We start from the raw sequence: 17,443 nt of genomic DNA, 5'->3' as shown, positions 1-17,443 counted from the left end.
GACCTTCAAAGTGACTTAGACTCCCACACAATAATTGTGGGAGACTTTAACACCTACTGACAATATTAGGCAGATCATTGAGACAGAAAATTAACAAAGATATTCAGGACCTGAACTCAGCTCTGGATCAAGAGGACCTGATAGATATCTACAGAACTCTTCACCCCAAAACAACAGAATATATGTTCTTCTCATCACTGCACGGTACTTACTCTAAAACTGATCACATAATAGGAAGTAAAACACTTCTCAGCAAATGCAAAAGAACTGAAATCATAACAATCTCTCAGACCACAGTGTAATCAAATTAGAAATCAAGATTAAGAAATTCACTCAAAAATTAGTTGAGTATGGTGGCACACTCCTGTAGTCCTAGCTACTCACGGGGCTGAGGCAGGAGAATCGCTTGAACCGGGAGGTGGAGGTTGCAGTGAGCTGAGATTGCACCACTGCACTCCTGTCTGAGCCACAGAGTGAGACTCCATCTAAAAAAGAAAAAGGAAGAAAGAAAAAAAGAAAAGAAGAGGAAAGAAGGAAGGAAAGAAAGAGAAAGAAAGAAGTTCACTCAAAACCACACAACTACGTGGAAATTGGACAACCTGCTCTTGAATGACTCTTGGGTAAATAATGAAATTGAGACAGAAATCAAGAAGTTCTTTGAAACCAGTGAGAAGAAAGAGACAACATATCAGAATCTCTGAGATACAGCTAAAGCAGTGTTAAGAGGAAAGTTTATAGTACTAAATGCCCACATCAAAAGGCTAGAAAGATCTCAAGTTAACAACCTAACATCACAACTAAAAGACCTGGAGAACCAAGAGCAAACAAACCCCAAAGCTAGAAGAAGAAGACAAGAAATAACCAAGATCAGAGCTGAACTAAAGGAGATAGAGACATGAAAAACCCTTCAAAAAAAAATCAACAAATCCAGGAGCTGGGTTTTTGAAAAAAATAATAAAATAGACTGCTAGCTAGACTAATAAAGAAGAAAAGACAGAAGATTCAAACAAACACAATCAGAAATGATAAGGGGGAATATCACCACTGACCCCTCAGAAATACAAACAACCATCAGAGAATACTATAAACACCTCTATGCAGATAAACTAGAAAATCTAGAAGAAAACGGATAAATTCCTGGACATATACACCCTCTCAAGGCTGAACCAGAAAGAAGTTGATTCCCTGAAGAGACCAATAGCCAGTTCTGAAATTGAGGCAGTAACAAATAGCCTGCCAACCAAAACAAGCCCAGGACCAGATGGATTTACAGCTGAATTCTACCAGAGGTACAACGAGGAGCTGGTACCATTTCTTCTGAAGCTATTCCAAATAATTGAAAAGGAGGGACCCCTCCCTTACTCCTTTTATGAGGCCAGCATCATCCTGATACCAAAACCTGGCAGAGATACAACAAAAAAAGAAAACTTCAGGCCAGTATCCCTAATGAACATCAATGAAAAAACCCTCAGTAAAATACTGGCAAACTGAATCCAACAGCATATCAAAAAGCTCATCCACCACAATCAATTCGGCTTCATTCCCAGGATGCATGGCTGGTTCAACATACACAAATCAATAAACATAATTCACCACATAAACAGAACTAAAGACAAAAACCACATGATTATCTCAGTAGATGCCGAAAAAGCCTTCAATAAAATTCAACAGTGCTTCACGTTAAAAATTCTCAATAAACTAGATATTGAAGGAACATATCTCAAAATAATAAGACCCACAGCCAATATCATACTGAATGGACAAAAGCTAGAACCATTGCCCTTGAAAACCAGCACAAGACAAGGATGCCCTCTTTCACCACTCCTATTCAATATAGTTTTGGAAGTTCTGACCAGGGCAATCAAGAGAGAGAAAGAAAGAGCATATTCACATAGGAAGAGGAAGTGAAACTATCCGTTTGCTGATGACATGATCTCCTATATTTAGATAATTCCACCGTTTCTGCCCAAAAGCTTCTTAAACTGATAGGCAACTTCAGCAAAATCTCAGGGTACAAAATCAATGTGCAAAAATTGCTAACATTCCTATATATCAGTAACAGGCAAGCTGAGAGCCAAAATCCAGAATGAACTCCCATTCACAATTGCCACAAAAAAGAATAAAATACCTAGGAATACAGCTAACAAGAGAAGTAAATGACCTCTTCAAGAACTACAAACGACTGCTCAAAGAAATCAGAGATGATGACACAAATAAATGGAAAAACGTTCCATGCTTATGAATAGGAAGAATCAGTATCATCAAAATGGCCATACTGCCCATAGTAATTTATAGATTCAATGCTATTCCCATTAAACTATCATTGACATTCTTCACATAATTAGGAAAAAAAAAACTACTTTACAATTCATTTGGAACAGAAAATCAAATGTTCTCACTTATAATTGGGAGCTGAGTGATGAGAGCACATGGACACATGGTGGGGAACAACACACACTGGGGCCTGTTGGAGGGTGGGAGGAAGGACAGCATCAGTAAGAATAGCTAATGGATGCTGGGCTTAATACGTAGATGATAGGATGATCTGTGCAGCTAATTACCATGGCACACATTTATGTAACAAACCTGCACATGTACCCCTGAACTTAGAATAAAAGTTGGAGGGGGGCGGAGCAAGATGGCCGAATAGGAACAGCTCCAGTCTCCAACTCCCAGCGCGAGCGACACAGAAGACCGGTGATTTCTGCATTTTCAACTGAAGTACTGGGTTCATCTCACTGGGGAGTGCCAGACGATCGGTGCTGGTCACCTGCTGCAGCCCAACCAGCGAGAGCTGAAGCAGGGCAAGGCATTGCCTCACCTGGGAAGCGCAAGGGGGAAGGGAGTCCCTTTTCCTAGCCAGGGGAACTGAGACACACAACACCTGGAAAATCGGGTAACTCCCATCCCAATACTGCGCTTTAAGCAAACAGGCACACCAGGAGATCATATCCCACACCTGGCCGGGGGGGTCCCACACCCACGGAGCCTCCCTCATTGCTAGCACAGCAGTCTGTGATCTACTGGCAAGGCAGCAGCGAGGCTGGGGGAGGGGCGCCCGCCATTGCTGAGGCTTAAGTAGGTAAACAAAGCTGCTGGGAAGCTCGAAGTGGGTGGAGCTCACAGCAGCTCAAGGAAACCTGCCTGTCTCTGTAGACTCCACCTCTGGGGACAGGGCAATAACAAACGCAGCCGAAACCTCTGCAGACGCAAACGACTCTGTCTGACAGCTTTGAAGAGAGCAGTGGATCTCCCAACACGGAGGTTGAGATCTGAGAAGGGACAGACTCCCTGCTCAAGTGGGTCCCTGACCCCTGAGTAGCCTAACTGGGAGACATCCCCCACTAGGGGCAGTCTGACACCCCACACCTCACAGGGTGGAGTACACCCCTGAGAGGAAGCTTCCAAAGCAAGAATCAGACAGGTACACTCGCTGTTCAGAAATATTCTATCTTCTGCAGCCTCTGCTGCTGATACCCAGGCAAACAGGGTCTGGATGGACCTCAAGCAATCTCCACAGACCTACAGCTGAGGGTCCTGACTGTTAGAAGGAAAGCTATCAAACAGGAAGGACACCTACACCAAAACCCCATCAGTACATCACCATCATCAAAGACCAGGGCAGATAAAACCACAAAGATGGGGAAAAAGCAGGGCAGAAAAGCTGGAAATTCAAAAAATAAGAGCGCATCTCCCCCGGCAAAGGAGCGCAGCTCATTGCCAGCAACGGATCAAAGCTGGACAGAGAATGACTTTGACGAGATGAGAGAAGAAGGCTTCAGTCCATCAAATTTCTCAGAGCTAAAGGAGGAATTACGTACCCAGCGCAAAGAAACTAAAAATCTTGAAAAAAAAGTGGAAGAATTGATGGCTAGAGTAATTAATGCAGAGAAGGTCATAAACGAAATGAAAGAGATGAAAACCATGACACGAGAAATACGTGACAAATGCACAAGCTTCAGTAACCGACTCGATCAACTGGAAGAAAGAGTATCTGCGATTGAGGATCAAATGAATGAAATGAAGCAAGAAGAGAAACCAAAAGAAAAAAGAAGAAAAAGAAATGAACAAAGCCTGCAAGAAGTATGGGATTATGTAAAAAGACCAAATCTACGTCTGATTGGGGTGCCTGAAAGTGAGGGGGAAAATGGAACCAAGTTGGAAAACACTCTTCAGGATATCATCCAGGAGAACTTCCCCAACCTAGTAGGGCAGGCCAACATTCAAATCCAGGAAATACAGAGAACGCCACAAAGATACTCCTCGAGAAGGGCAACTCCAAGACACATAATTGCCAGATTCACCAAAGTTGAAATGAAGGAAAAAATCTTAAGGGCAGCCAGAGAGAAAGGTCGGGTTACCCACAAAGGGAAGCCCATCAGACTAACAGCAGATCTCTCGGCAGAAACTCTCCAAGCCAGAAGAGAGTGGGGGCCAATATTCAACATTCTTAAAGAAAAGAATTTTAAACCCAGAATTTCATATCCAGCCAAACTAAGTTTCATAAGTGAAGGAGAAATAAAATCCTTTACAGATAAGCAAATGCTTAGAGATTTTGTCACCACTAGGCCTGCCTTATAAGAGACCCTGAAGGAAGCACTAAATATGGAAAGGAACAACCGGTACCAGCCATTGCAAAAACATGCCAAAATGTAAAGACCATCGAGGCTAGGAAGAAACTGCATCAACTAACGAGCAAAATAACCAGTTAATATCATAATGGCAGGATCAAGTTCACACATAACAATCTTAACGTTAAATGTAAATGGACTAAATGCTCCAATTAAAAGACACAGACTGGCAAACTGGATAAAGAGTCAAGACCCATCAGTCTGCTGTATTCAGGAGACCCATCTCACACGCAGAGACATACATAGGCTCAAAATAAAGGGATGGAGGAAGATTTACCAAGCAAATGGAGAACAAAAAAAAGCGGGGGTTGCAATACTAGTCTCTGATAAAACAGACTTTAAACCATCAAAGATCAAAAGAGACAAAGAAGGCCATTACATAATGGTAAAGGGATCAATTCAACAGGAAGAGCTAACTATCCTAAATATATATGCACCCAATACAGGAGCACCCAGATTCATAAAGCAAGTCCTTAGAGACTTACAAAGAGACTTAGACTCCCATACAATAATAATGGGAGACTTCAACACTCCACTGTCAACATTAGACAGATCAACGAGACAGAAAGTTAACAAGGATATCCAGGAATTGAACTCATCTCTGCAGCAAGCAGACCTAATAGACATCTATAGAACTCTCCACCCCAAATCAACAGAATATACATTCTTCTCAGCACCACATCGTACTTATTCCAAAATCGACCACGTAATTGGAAGTAAAGCAATCCTCAGCAAATGTACAAGAACAGAAATTATAACAAACTGTCTATCAGACCACAGTGCAATCAAACTAGAACTCAGGACTAAGAAACTCAATCAAAACCGCCCAACTACATGGAAACTGAACAACCTGCTCCTGAATGACTACTGGGTACTTAACGAAATGAAGGCAGAAATAAAGATGTTCTTTGAAACCAATGAGAACAAAGATACAACATACCAGAATCTCTGGGACACATTTAAAGCAGTGTGTAGAGGGAAATTTATAGCACTAAATGCCCACAAGAGAAAGCAGGAAAGATCTAAAATTGACACTCTAACATCGCAATTAAAAGAACTAGAGAAGCAAGAGCAAACACATTCGAAAGCTAGCAGAAGGCTAGAAATAACTAAGATCAGAGCAGAACTGAAGGAGATAGAGACACAAAAAACCCTCCAAAAAATCAATGAATCCAGGAGTTGGTTTTTTGAAAAGATCAACAAAATTGACAGACCACTAGCAAGACTAATAAAGAAGAAAAGAGAGAAGAATCAAATCGACGCAATTAAAAATGATAAAGGGGATATCACCACCGACCCCACAGAAATACAAACTACCATCAGAGAATACTATAAACACCTCTACGCAAATAAACTGGAAAATCTAGAAGAAATGGATAATTTCCTGGACACTTACACTCTCCCAAGACTAAACCAGGAAGAAGTTGAATCCCTGAATAGACCAATAGCAGGCTCTGAAATTGAGGCAGTAATTAATAGCCTACCAACCAAAAAAAGTCCAGGACCAGATGGATTCACAGCTGAATTCTACCAGAGGTACAAGGAGTTGGTACCATTCCTTCTGAAACTATTCCAATCAATAGAAAAAGAGGGAATCCTCCCTAACTCATTTTATGAGGCCAACATCATCCTGATACCAAAGCCTGGCAGAGACACAACAAAAAAAGAGAATTTTAGACCAATATCCCTGATGAACATCGATGCAAAAATCCTCAATAAAATACTGGCAAACCGGATTCAGCAACACATCAAAAAGCTTATCCACCATGATCAAGTGGGCTTCATCCCTGGGATGCAAGGCTGGTTCAACATTCGCAAATCAATAAACATAATCCAGCATATAAACAGAACCAAAGACAAGAACCACATGATTATCTCAATAGATGCAGAAAAGGCTTTTGACAAAATTCAACAGCCCTTCATGCTAAAAATGCTCAATAAATTCGGTATTGATGGAACGTACCTCAAAATAATAAGAGCTATTTATGACAAACCCACAGCCAATATCATACTGAATGGGCAAAAACTGGAAAAATTCCCTTTGAAAACTGGCACAAGACAGGGATGCCCTCTCTCACCACTCCTATTCAACATAGTGTTGGAAGTTCTGGCTAGGGCAATTAGGCAAGAGAAAGAAATCAAGGGTATTCAGTTAGGAAAAGAAGAAGTCAAATTGTCCCTGTTTGCAGATGACATGGTTGTATATTTAGAAAACCCCATTGTCTCAGCCCAAAATCTCCTTAAGCTGATAAGCAACTTCAGCAAAGTCTCAGGATACAAAATTAATGTGCAAAAATCACAAGCATTCTTATACACCAGTAACAGACAAACAGAGAGCCAAATCAGGAATGAACTTCCATTCACAACTGCTTCAAAGAGAATCAAATACCTAGGAATCCAACTTACAAGGGATGTAAAGGACCTCTTCAAGGAGAACTACAAACCACTGCTCAGTGAAATCAAAAGGACACAAACAAATGGAAGAACATACCATGCTCATGGATAGGAAGAATCAATATCGTGAAAATGGCCATACTGCCCAAGGTAATTTATAGATTCAATGCCATCCCCATCAAGCTACCAATGAGTTTCTTCACAGAATTGGAAAAAACTGCTTTAAAGTTCATATGGAACCAAAAAAGAGCCCGCATCTCCAAGACAATCCTAAGTCAAAAGAACAACGCTGGAGGCATCACGCTACCTGACTTCAAACTATACTACAAGGCTACAGTAACCAAAACAGCATGGTACTGGTACCAAAACAGAGATATAGACCAATGGAACAGAACAGAGTCCTCAGAAATAATGCCACACATCTACAGCCATCTGATCTTTGACAAACCTGAGAGAAACAAGAAATGGGGAAAGGATTCCCTATTTAATAAATGGTGCTGGGAAAATTGGCTAGCCATAAGTAGAAAGCTGAAACTGGATCCTTTCCTTACTCCTTATACGAAAATTAATTCAAGATGGATTAGAGACTTAAATGTTAGACCTAATACCATAAAAATCCTAGAGGAAAACCTAGGTAGTACCATTCAGGACATAGGCATGGGCAAAGACTTCATGTCTAAAACACCAAAAGCAACGGCAGCAAAAGCCAAAATTGACAAATGGGATCTCATTAAACTAAAGAGCTTCTGCACAGCAAAAGAAGCTACCATCAGAGTGAACAGGCAACCTACAGAATGGGAGAAAATTTTTGCAATCTACTCATCTGACAAAGGGCTAATATCCAGAACCTACAAAGAACTCAAACAAATTTACAAGAAAAAAACAAACAACCCCATCAAAAAGTGGGCAAAGGATATGAACAGACATTTCTCAAAAGAAGACATTCATACAGCCAACAGACACATGAAAAAATGCTCATCATCACTGGCCATCAGAGAAATGCAAATCAAAACCACAATGAGATACCATCTCACATCAGTTAGAATGGCGATCATTAAAAAGTCAGGAAACAACAGGTGCTGGAGAGGATGTGGAGAAATAGGAACACTTTTACACTGTTGGTGGGATTGTAAACTAGTTCAACCATTATGGAAAACGGTATGGCGATTCCTCAAAGATCTAGAACTAGATGTACCATATGACCCAGCCATCCCATTACTGGGTATATACCCAAAGGATTATAAATTATGCTGCTATAAAGACACATGCACACGTATGTTTATTGCAGCACTATTCACAATAGCAAAGACTTGGAATCAACCCAAATGTCCATCAGTGACAGATTGGATTAAGAAAATGTGGCACATATACACCATGGAATACTATGCAGCCATCAAAAAGGATGAGTTTGTGTCCTTTGTAGGGACATGGATGCAGCTGGAAACCATCGTTCTTAGCAAACTATCACAAGAACAGAAAACCAAACACCACATGTTCTCACTCATAGGTGGGAACTGAACAATGAGATCACTTGGACTCAGGAAGGGGAACATCACACACCGGGGCCTATCATGGGGAGGGGGCAGGGGGGAGGGATTGCATTGGGAGTTATACCTGATGTAAATGACGAGTTGATGGGTGCAGCACACCAACATGGCACAAGTATACATATGTAACAAACCTGCACGTTATGCACATGTACCCTACAACTTAAAGTATAATAATAATAAATAAATAAATTTAAAAAAAGCAAAAAAAACAAAACAAGCTAACCATCTGGCTTAAACAAGATGTTTTCAGGAGCCCCCAGCAATGAGGGTTGCCTGAACTGAGGAAGGAAGGAATGTGAGAAAGAAGGCAATTCACAACAGGCTGCCTCCAAAAAGAGGCCCAGCCCTGCTCTCCCCCGAGGTGGGAACCGTGGGGATAGAAAGTCAGGGCAGAAAACCCCCAGAGCAGGTGCACAGACTCTAACCCAGAGGCTCCTTGTGCCTGATTTTGTTCTAGAGCTCAGAGCCTGTGGTACATCCCAAAGTTCCATGAACAGTCCTACATGGCAGGGGACAGAAATGACCAAGAGCGGAGGTGACCAGGTGCACCAAGTCTGACGGTCAGCTCTGTGCAGGCAGTGGCCCCAAAGGGAATCAGCTCATGGTTATGACATGGGGTCCAGTTCTTCATGGCCACAATGCCATGGGTTTGAGGTCCAATGGGGTCACACTGCCTCAGTGAACACTGGCCCAGATAAGCATAGGCTGACACAGAGTACATCAGTAAGGACAGGTGGCAGAGGCCAGAGCCAGCAAGGGCCTTGCAATGGCAGTCATGTGGGCAGCACAGCAAGGCAAGGGCCCTTAACTTACTCCTGCTCCAGAGTCCACATTCAACCTCCGACTTCCCCAAACTCACGCCTAAAACTCAGGTGGGAGAAGAATGTGGGAAAAGGCTTTTAAATGATTTAAAAACCTAAATGAATTTGAGAAGCAGTGAGTTTAGAGAATTTTCCTGAAAATGATGACTGTATTAAGTTTCTTGCATTAGATAAATTAGGAATTCAAATCAAATTAAACAGAGAAATTAGGAATTCAAGCCAAGTTACATAGTTCTAGAAGAGTAGTTATTTTTTTTTTTTACACTTGTATTTGAGACCAGTGAATTCTATATTTGCTATACAGGTGTAGCCAATTCTGCCTCTCCCATTCTTGGTTCTAGTAGCTGAGAGATTTCTTTAACTTGAAGCTGGTGACTGGTGACTATGCAATGGGAATGACACAGAATTTACTGTAGAGTTAATATGTACGTACATGCATTACAGTATTGAGTCACAGCAAGGTGCTATTATTCATGTATTATCAGTGGCTAATTTTTCCACAGTAAAGGAATTACTAATTAAAAAAAAAAAAAAAGTTGGAAAAAAGAAAGAAAACTTTAGGCCTGGGTGATACTGGTAAATTGTTCTGAACATTTAAGAAAGAAATAATACCAATTCTACACAAACTCTTCTAGAAAATATAGGAGGGAACATTTCCCAACTCATTCTGTGTTGTGAACATGATTCTGATTCTAAAATTAAAAAAAAAAAAAGAAAAAGTCTAAAATTTTTCTTGAATGTAGACTCAGAAATTCTTAACAGTATTTTAGCAAGTCAATATATATATAGCAATATGTAAAAGGATAATACATTATGATCAAGTGGAGTTTGTTTCAGGAATGCCAGGTTGGTATAACATTTCAAAATTAATATAGTAATATTAGAAAACAAAAACCAATGATCTTTTCAATAGATGCAGAAAAATTATTTGGCAAAATTCAACTCCCATTTATGATAGAATCTCTCAGAAAACTAGTCTGCCATTTATTACCCATATTGCCTCTTAGCTATAAATCTACTTTCTTGCCTGGTTGTGATACTGTAACATTTGTCTCCTGTCCGTTGACACAGTGTTAAGCTTTCAATAGAGGGCACAGGAAGGATACTGGACAAAGAAGAGAGTTCTTTTCCTGGTTCCAGTGTATCTTTTTCTTTTTGCTCCTGCTATCCAAAAAGACACCCAGCAAGTTTCAGCAGTACCCTAGCAGTCAGCTTCTCAGTGACAAGTTCAGTGGCACACCTGCAGGAGACTTCCTTACAGCAAGTTCAGCAACACCCTCACAGGTGATTTCATGAGTACCAGCAGTGTACCAGCTGACTTCTTAGCAGTTTCCTGGTGAGTTCTTTGACATCCCATTTGGTCCCCCAGTTTTCAGCAACATCCTCTGCAGCCAGTTTTCCTATGGATTACTGGCAAGTCCAGCCAGTGTCTTAGCTGGTTTTCTATTTACAAACCCCACTCACCACCAGAGGTAGCTTGCTGGTGAATTTCATTGGTACCCCATGCAGTTCCCTGCCTATAATCCTTGACCCACTGACTGTAAACTAGCTCTGTCCTCAGGCAACCCAGCAAAATTCCCCACCATCCACTGGGCTGTTACCACACCCTCTTCAATGAGGTCTGAATCCCAGACTTTGGGAGAGTCCCTCCCTTCCAAGTTTGTTCCTTATTTAACTATTCTACCTCAGCTTTAGGGTGATATTCTTTAGAGTCCTTGTTTATTCCTACTTAGTTAATTCCCTGTAAACAGTTAACAATTCTATATACTAAACTGTCTCTGTTCAGATTGCCATGTGGTTTCTCTCTCCTGTCTGGATCTTGATACAGAATTAGTACAAGTAGTGCTCCCAGGAGACAGAACCTCCAAGAAGGGATTTCAGAATCGGTTTTGGTTGTCTTGGCTGATCTTACGTGGAGTGCCAAGTTTCTTCCAATGAGAGGCGGGATGCTGATAATTCATGAGAAGTCATGGCCTCACAATTTAATTACAGTATCACCTACAGTTGATTGTGAAGAAATGACAAATGAACCCAGTACCTTGAGAGCCCAAATGACTGCTGCACTTGACTGTTATGGCAGTAGTTATGGCTACGAACACTGTAGTATAGGATGGATTCTCCTGTGTGGCAAGCATTTACAGAGAGAAACTGGCAAGATAAAATCAAATGGTTTACTATTATTATTATTATGAACTAATAAAATAAGATTTTGTTACTATTTTTCAGTGATCTCTACTTGATACAGATGTTTGATAACAGAAAAACTTATAAGAAGGAGACATCGGTTGGGCATGGTGGCTCACATCTGTAGTCCTAGCACTTTGGGAGGCTGAGGCAGAAGGAAATCTTGAAGCCAGGAATTCAAGATCAGCCTGGGCAACATAGCAAGACTGCATCTCTAAACTGATGAATGAATGAATGGAGGCATTAACACAAAATAAAGATCAAATAAAAATCATTTAGAATTTGAAAGATAATCACATACATATTTAGCATTTGAATTTTTCACACCTAAAATTTTATTTATTTATTTATTTATTTTTGATTGATTGATTGATTTTTGAGACAGAGTCTTGCTCTGTTTGTTGACCAGTCTAGAGTACAGTGGCACGATCTCAGCTCATCACAACTTCCGCCTCCCAGGTTCAAGTGATTCTCCTGCCTCAGTCTCCTAAGTAGCTGGGATTATAGGTGCACGCCACCACACTCGGCGAATTTTTGTGTTTTTAGTAGAGATGGGGTTTCACCATGTTGGCCAGGCTGGTCCCAAACTCCCGACCTCAGGTGATCCGCCCGCCTCAGCGTCCCAAAGTGCTGGGATTACAGGTGTGAGCCGCCAAGCCCAACCCTAAAATGAAATTTTAAAGCACAAAGTATCAATTGTTTTATCTGATGGTCTTGATCTTTGTTTGGTGATAAATATGCCAGACAAGTATGCCAGAAAAAATTGTATTTCATTTTGCACTGACATTCATCAAATTTATTAAGAATGTATCAAAAAACATCCTCATATTGGGCATTACAAAGTATGTTGTTTCATATAATCTCATTTTCTTTTTTAATTGTGAAAGCATTTTGTCTGCTTCTCCTGATTTTGATTTTGCCATTGAAATCTATTAAATATATTACTTTTATTTCAGATTTTAGATCTGTTTCTAATTTCATGTTGGAACGTTCCACAGTAGCATTCACTTTCTGTCTTTGCATTTCTTCTGTTAAATATTTACAAAGCACTGAAGCTTGTAACAAATAATCAGTGAAAAATGCCAGAAAATATTATTGGATAGTATTCAAATAACCTAATATTTAGATTTCCCAGCATGGTTAACAGCATTACACAGAGTTGTGTGTTGAAACTGCCAATTTAAGGACTTAGCCTCCAAACTTGTTATTTCTTGGAACACAACTCGTAGGATTTATATAAAGTATAATACACATATCATCTTATTAGTATTGTTTTATGTAAGAAAGACCCACCACTAGCAGATATGGCCATGAACACACACTTGTGGGAACAGCTGCAAGTAAGACTGACTTGAGTATGTTGTGACTGCTACTCTCCCACATGCTTCTGTCCTGGTTCCTGGCAATGTCAACCTTAACCTTTGATTCTGCTTTTCAGCGTTTCCTGCTCTTGCTTTCGGTTGATATCAGTGGATTTATTTAAGCCAGATGTCTCTATGTCAAATTGTTAAACTTTAATTTGTGCAAGAGAAATTAGAACTTTTTTGTCATTTTTCCTGGCAACGAATTTGTTGTAAGATTTAGAGAAAACAAATTACCCAAGAAACTCCAGAAAGCATTCCTAGTTAGAAACAGTAACGTAAATCAACTGCAGCTCTCATATATTGCAGGTGGAAATGCAAAGACATCTACTTTGGAAAATAATGTGACGTTTTCTTATTGAATTAAACATACACTTACCACAATACCTAGTAATTTCACTCCTAGGTATTAACTCAACATACATTTAAATATATGTCTATCCAAAGTCATGTAAGTTAATAGCAGCTTTATTTATTATAGCCCAAATCTGGAAACAACCCAAATGTCCATCATTGGTGAATGGATAATTAGTTTTGGTATATCCATACAGTGGAATACCAACTGAATAAAACAAGACAAAACATAAAAGAAAAAAATCAACCAAATCAGGAGTTGTTTTTAAAAAAAAAAAAATCACTAAAATTGATAAACCCTTACTTCCTTATTTAGATTAAGAATAAAAAGACTTAAATTTCTAAAATTAGAAATGAAAGGGGAGATACTATAACTGATGTCACAGAAATGAAAAGAATTATAAAGACTACTGTAGTGAAAAATTAGATGCCAACAAATTGGATGATCTAGAAGAAATGGATAAAGTTTTAGAAATATAAACCTACCAAGACTGAATCATAAAGAGATTCAGAAGAGTCCTATAACAAGTGTGGAGATTAAAGCAGTAATCAAAAACCTCCCAACAAAGAAAAACCTAGAACCTGGTGGCTCCCCTGGAGAATTCTACCAAACAGTTAATACCAGTCCTTCTCAAATTCTTCCAAAGAACAGAAGAGAAAGGGACACTCCCAAACTCATTTAAACTCGTTACCCTGATAACAAAACCAGACAAAGACACAATAAAGGACAACTACAGGCCAATATCCCTGATGGATATTTGACACAAAAATTCTAAAGAAAATACTAGCAAACCAAATTATATTGCACATTAAATAGATCATACATCTTGACCAGCTAAAATTTATGCCTGGAATGCAAGGATGGTTCAACATATAAGAATCAGTTAATATATTATACCACATTAACATCTCAATACAGAAAAAGCAAAATTCAGTATCCTATCAGGATTTTAAAAAATACTCAACAAATTAGGAGTAGAAGGAAACTACCTCAACATAATAAAAGCTAACATTATGCTCAACAGGGAAAGACAGAAGACTTTTCCTGTAAGATCCCGCAATAAAGCAAGGATGCCTACTCTTGCCATTACTATTCAACATAGTACTGAAAAGTCTAGCCAGAGTAATAAGACAGGAAAAAGAAATAAAAGGCATTCAACTTAGAAAAGACTTAAAATGATCTCTCTTTGCAGATGACATCTTAAATGTAAAAAGAATTTGAACAACCTGGGTGAATCTCAAAAGCATCAGGCTAAGTAAAAGAAGCCAGACAACTACTGGAATCAAATTAATGTATGATTCCATTTATATTAAATTATATTAAAGGCAAAACTCTACTGATAGTAGGTCAGTAACTGCCCACAGTGGAGGACCGCAAAGAGGCCCAAGGAAACTTTGGGGGATAATGGTTTCCAAAGTTCACTTAATTGTACTGTTAGAATTAGTGCATTCTATTGTAGATAAATTACTTCTTTCATACCATCAATATTTAGAAAATAAAAGTTTATGAAAATATTACTTACAATGGCATATAAGTTTTTTTTTAAATACCTAGAAATTAACCTCTAATGAAACGTAAGACCTCCATAGGGTGAAATTAAGGGATGCTAAAGAAGATCTAAATATGCTGACAGAGATTTCTTATTCATGAATTAAAGGCAGTATGGCAAAGATATTAGTTCTACTCAAATGGATTGGTAGATTCAATGTAAATTCCATAAAAATTTCAGCCTTTTTAGCCTGTTTATCTGATTCTAGAATGTATATGGACAGGCTATGAATACAAAAAGCAAGATAGGTGGACTTGCTATACTGTATATCTAGATTTATTAGGAAAATAGAATAATTATAACACTGATAATGATACAGGAATGGTCAGTAGGTAGAAAGCCTAGTAGTAGACACCCAAGCTTATGTAGACATTGCTATGAAAGAAGTGCTGTGGCTGATCAGAAGGGAAATTAAGACTTTCAATAAATCATTTTGAGTAGTCATTTGGAAAAAATGGAAATTGGACTGGTACTTCTCACCAGCTCGCCCATCCCCGCCACTGTGTTAAAGTCCTGGGTGTGAAAGGCAAACCTGTAGTGCTTTTTAAAAAGAATATAGAATATCTCCATAGCCTTAGGAAAGGAATTTTTTTTTTTTTTTTTTTTTTTTTTTTTCTGGACAGTTTGCTTTATGCATTCAGACAATTGAGGCTCACTTTCCAGGTGCAACCCAGTGCCCTGGATGCCATCAGCACAGGCTGGGAAAGGATTTTTTTCAACTAGACACAAAAACCATTAGCTGTAAAGGAAAAGATTGATACATTTGACTACATTAAAATTAAGAACTTCTGTCATCAAAATACAGTTTTTTAAAAAGGTGAAAAAATCAGAATGTGACAAGATACTCTCTGTTCCTCTACATGTATTTCTGCAGTACAAATAGTTTACATGTGATTGGCACATATGTAGAAAATGACATAAGTTTAACTGAGGTTATACTAGTTTCTATGCCATTTTCCTCAGCAAGCTAATTTTTTTTTTTATCATCAAATAGCCACAAGTAAATAGAATCAACGAACACAACTGAATATTGCAGCTGAGGAAGAATATGGCAGTGTATATGATGCCTGTATACTTCAATTTGGCATCTTTTCTGTTTGACTTTGTGTTCTGTTTTTAAAATCTTTATTGCACTATTTGCCCTATCTTCATTATTTAGTAGGCTAACCCTTTCTTATACCCCTTTCTGTCAAGCCACCTTTTCTTTTCATTTCTTTCATTTTCTTAGAAGACACAGTATTTTATTTATTATTTTTAATTGGGAATTTAACATGTCTTTTAAACTGTATTAATATTTTAAATTAGAACCGTTATTTATTTTGTTAGCATTCTGGTTACAAAGTTGCAAAGGTTTTGAGAAGTCAACCATGACTCTGTTTTCTCCATAATCTCTGTTATTTTGGGTGCATGATTTTTCAGAAAGTGCTGTTTCAAGAAAACATGTTTCACAGAAATCCCCCTTTTGCAATACATATGTCTGACAATGGACCACAGTACTTCATCAATACCAAGGCAGTTATTTCACATTTTAACATCTCTACAGTTGGGATGCATCTTAGAATAGATGAAATCTTTCCATTGTAATTGTCAGGTTATTTACTTTCTTAGGGATAAAATAATGATGCAGTTTAGAAGGGGTTGGTTACTTAGATTTGATGATTTAATATAATATTCAGAATCTAAAGAATTACAAATCAATTTTATTTTTTATTATACTTTAAGTTCTGAAATACATGTGCAGAACATGCAGGTTTGTCACATAGGTATGCATGTGCCGTGGTGGTTTGCTGCACCCATCAACCCAACATCAAGGTTTTAAGCCTCATATGCATTAGGTATTTGTTCTAGTGCTCTTTCACCCCTTGCCCCCCACACCCTGACAGACCCCAGTGTGTGATATACCCCTCCATGTGTCCATGCGTTCTCATTGTTCAACTCCCACTTATTAGTGAGAACATGTGGTGTTTGGTTTTCCATTCCTGTGTTACTTTGCTGAGAATGATGGTTTCCAGCTTCAACCATGTCCCTGCAAAGGACATGAACTCATTCTTTTTTATGGCTGCATAGTATTCCATGATGTACATGTGCCACATTTTCTTTATCCATTCTATTATTTATGGGCATTTGGGTTGGTTCAAAGTCTTTGCTATTGTGAATAGTGCTGCAGTAAACATATGTGTACATGTGTCTTCATTGTAGAATGATTTATAATCTTTTGAATATATACCCAGTAACAGGATTGCTGGGTCAAATGGTATTTCTAGTTCTAGATCCTTGAGGAATTGCCACACTATCTTCCACAATGGTTGAACTAATTTACACTCCCACTAACTGTAAAAATGTTCCTATTTCTCCACATCCTCTCCAGCATCTGTCGTTTCCTGACTTTTTAATATTTGCCATTCTAACTGATGTGAGATGGTATCTCATTGTGGTTTTGATTTGCATTTCTCAAATGACCAGTGATGATAAGCTTTTTTTCATATGTTTGTTGTCCATATAAATGTCTTCTTTTGAGAAGTGTCTGTTCATATCTTTTGCCCACTTTTTGATGGGGTAGTTTGTTTTTTTTTCATGTAAATTTGTTTAAGTTCCTTG

At 38.8% G+C, this 17,443-nt stretch overlaps 1 protein-coding gene across 3 annotated transcripts in view; it reads left to right on the top strand.

Annotated features, from left to right (window-relative positions):
- MAGI3 (membrane associated guanylate kinase, WW and PDZ domain containing 3) overlaps positions 1 to 17,443 on the top strand; it is a 292,279-nt gene that overhangs the window by 168,807 nt on the left and 106,029 nt on the right. Inside the window, exon 3 of one of the 3 annotated variants that reach the window (XM_077950860.1) lies at positions 10,468 to 10,732. The exons of the other annotated variants lie outside the window; for them this stretch is intronic. The gene's annotated coding sequence lies outside the window, so the exon portion shown is untranslated. The remainder of the gene's footprint in view (positions 1 to 10,467; positions 10,733 to 17,443) is intronic. 3 annotated transcript variants of the gene reach the window in all.

This window comes from Macaca mulatta, chromosome 1 (genome assembly GCF_049350105.2).
Source record: "Macaca mulatta isolate MMU2019108-1 chromosome 1, T2T-MMU8v2.0, whole genome shotgun sequence".
Lineage (NCBI taxonomy): Eukaryota > Metazoa > Chordata > Mammalia > Primates > Cercopithecidae > Macaca > Macaca mulatta.
Note: the sequence above shows the minus strand (reverse complement) of the source record. Positions and strands in the feature narration are given on the sequence as shown.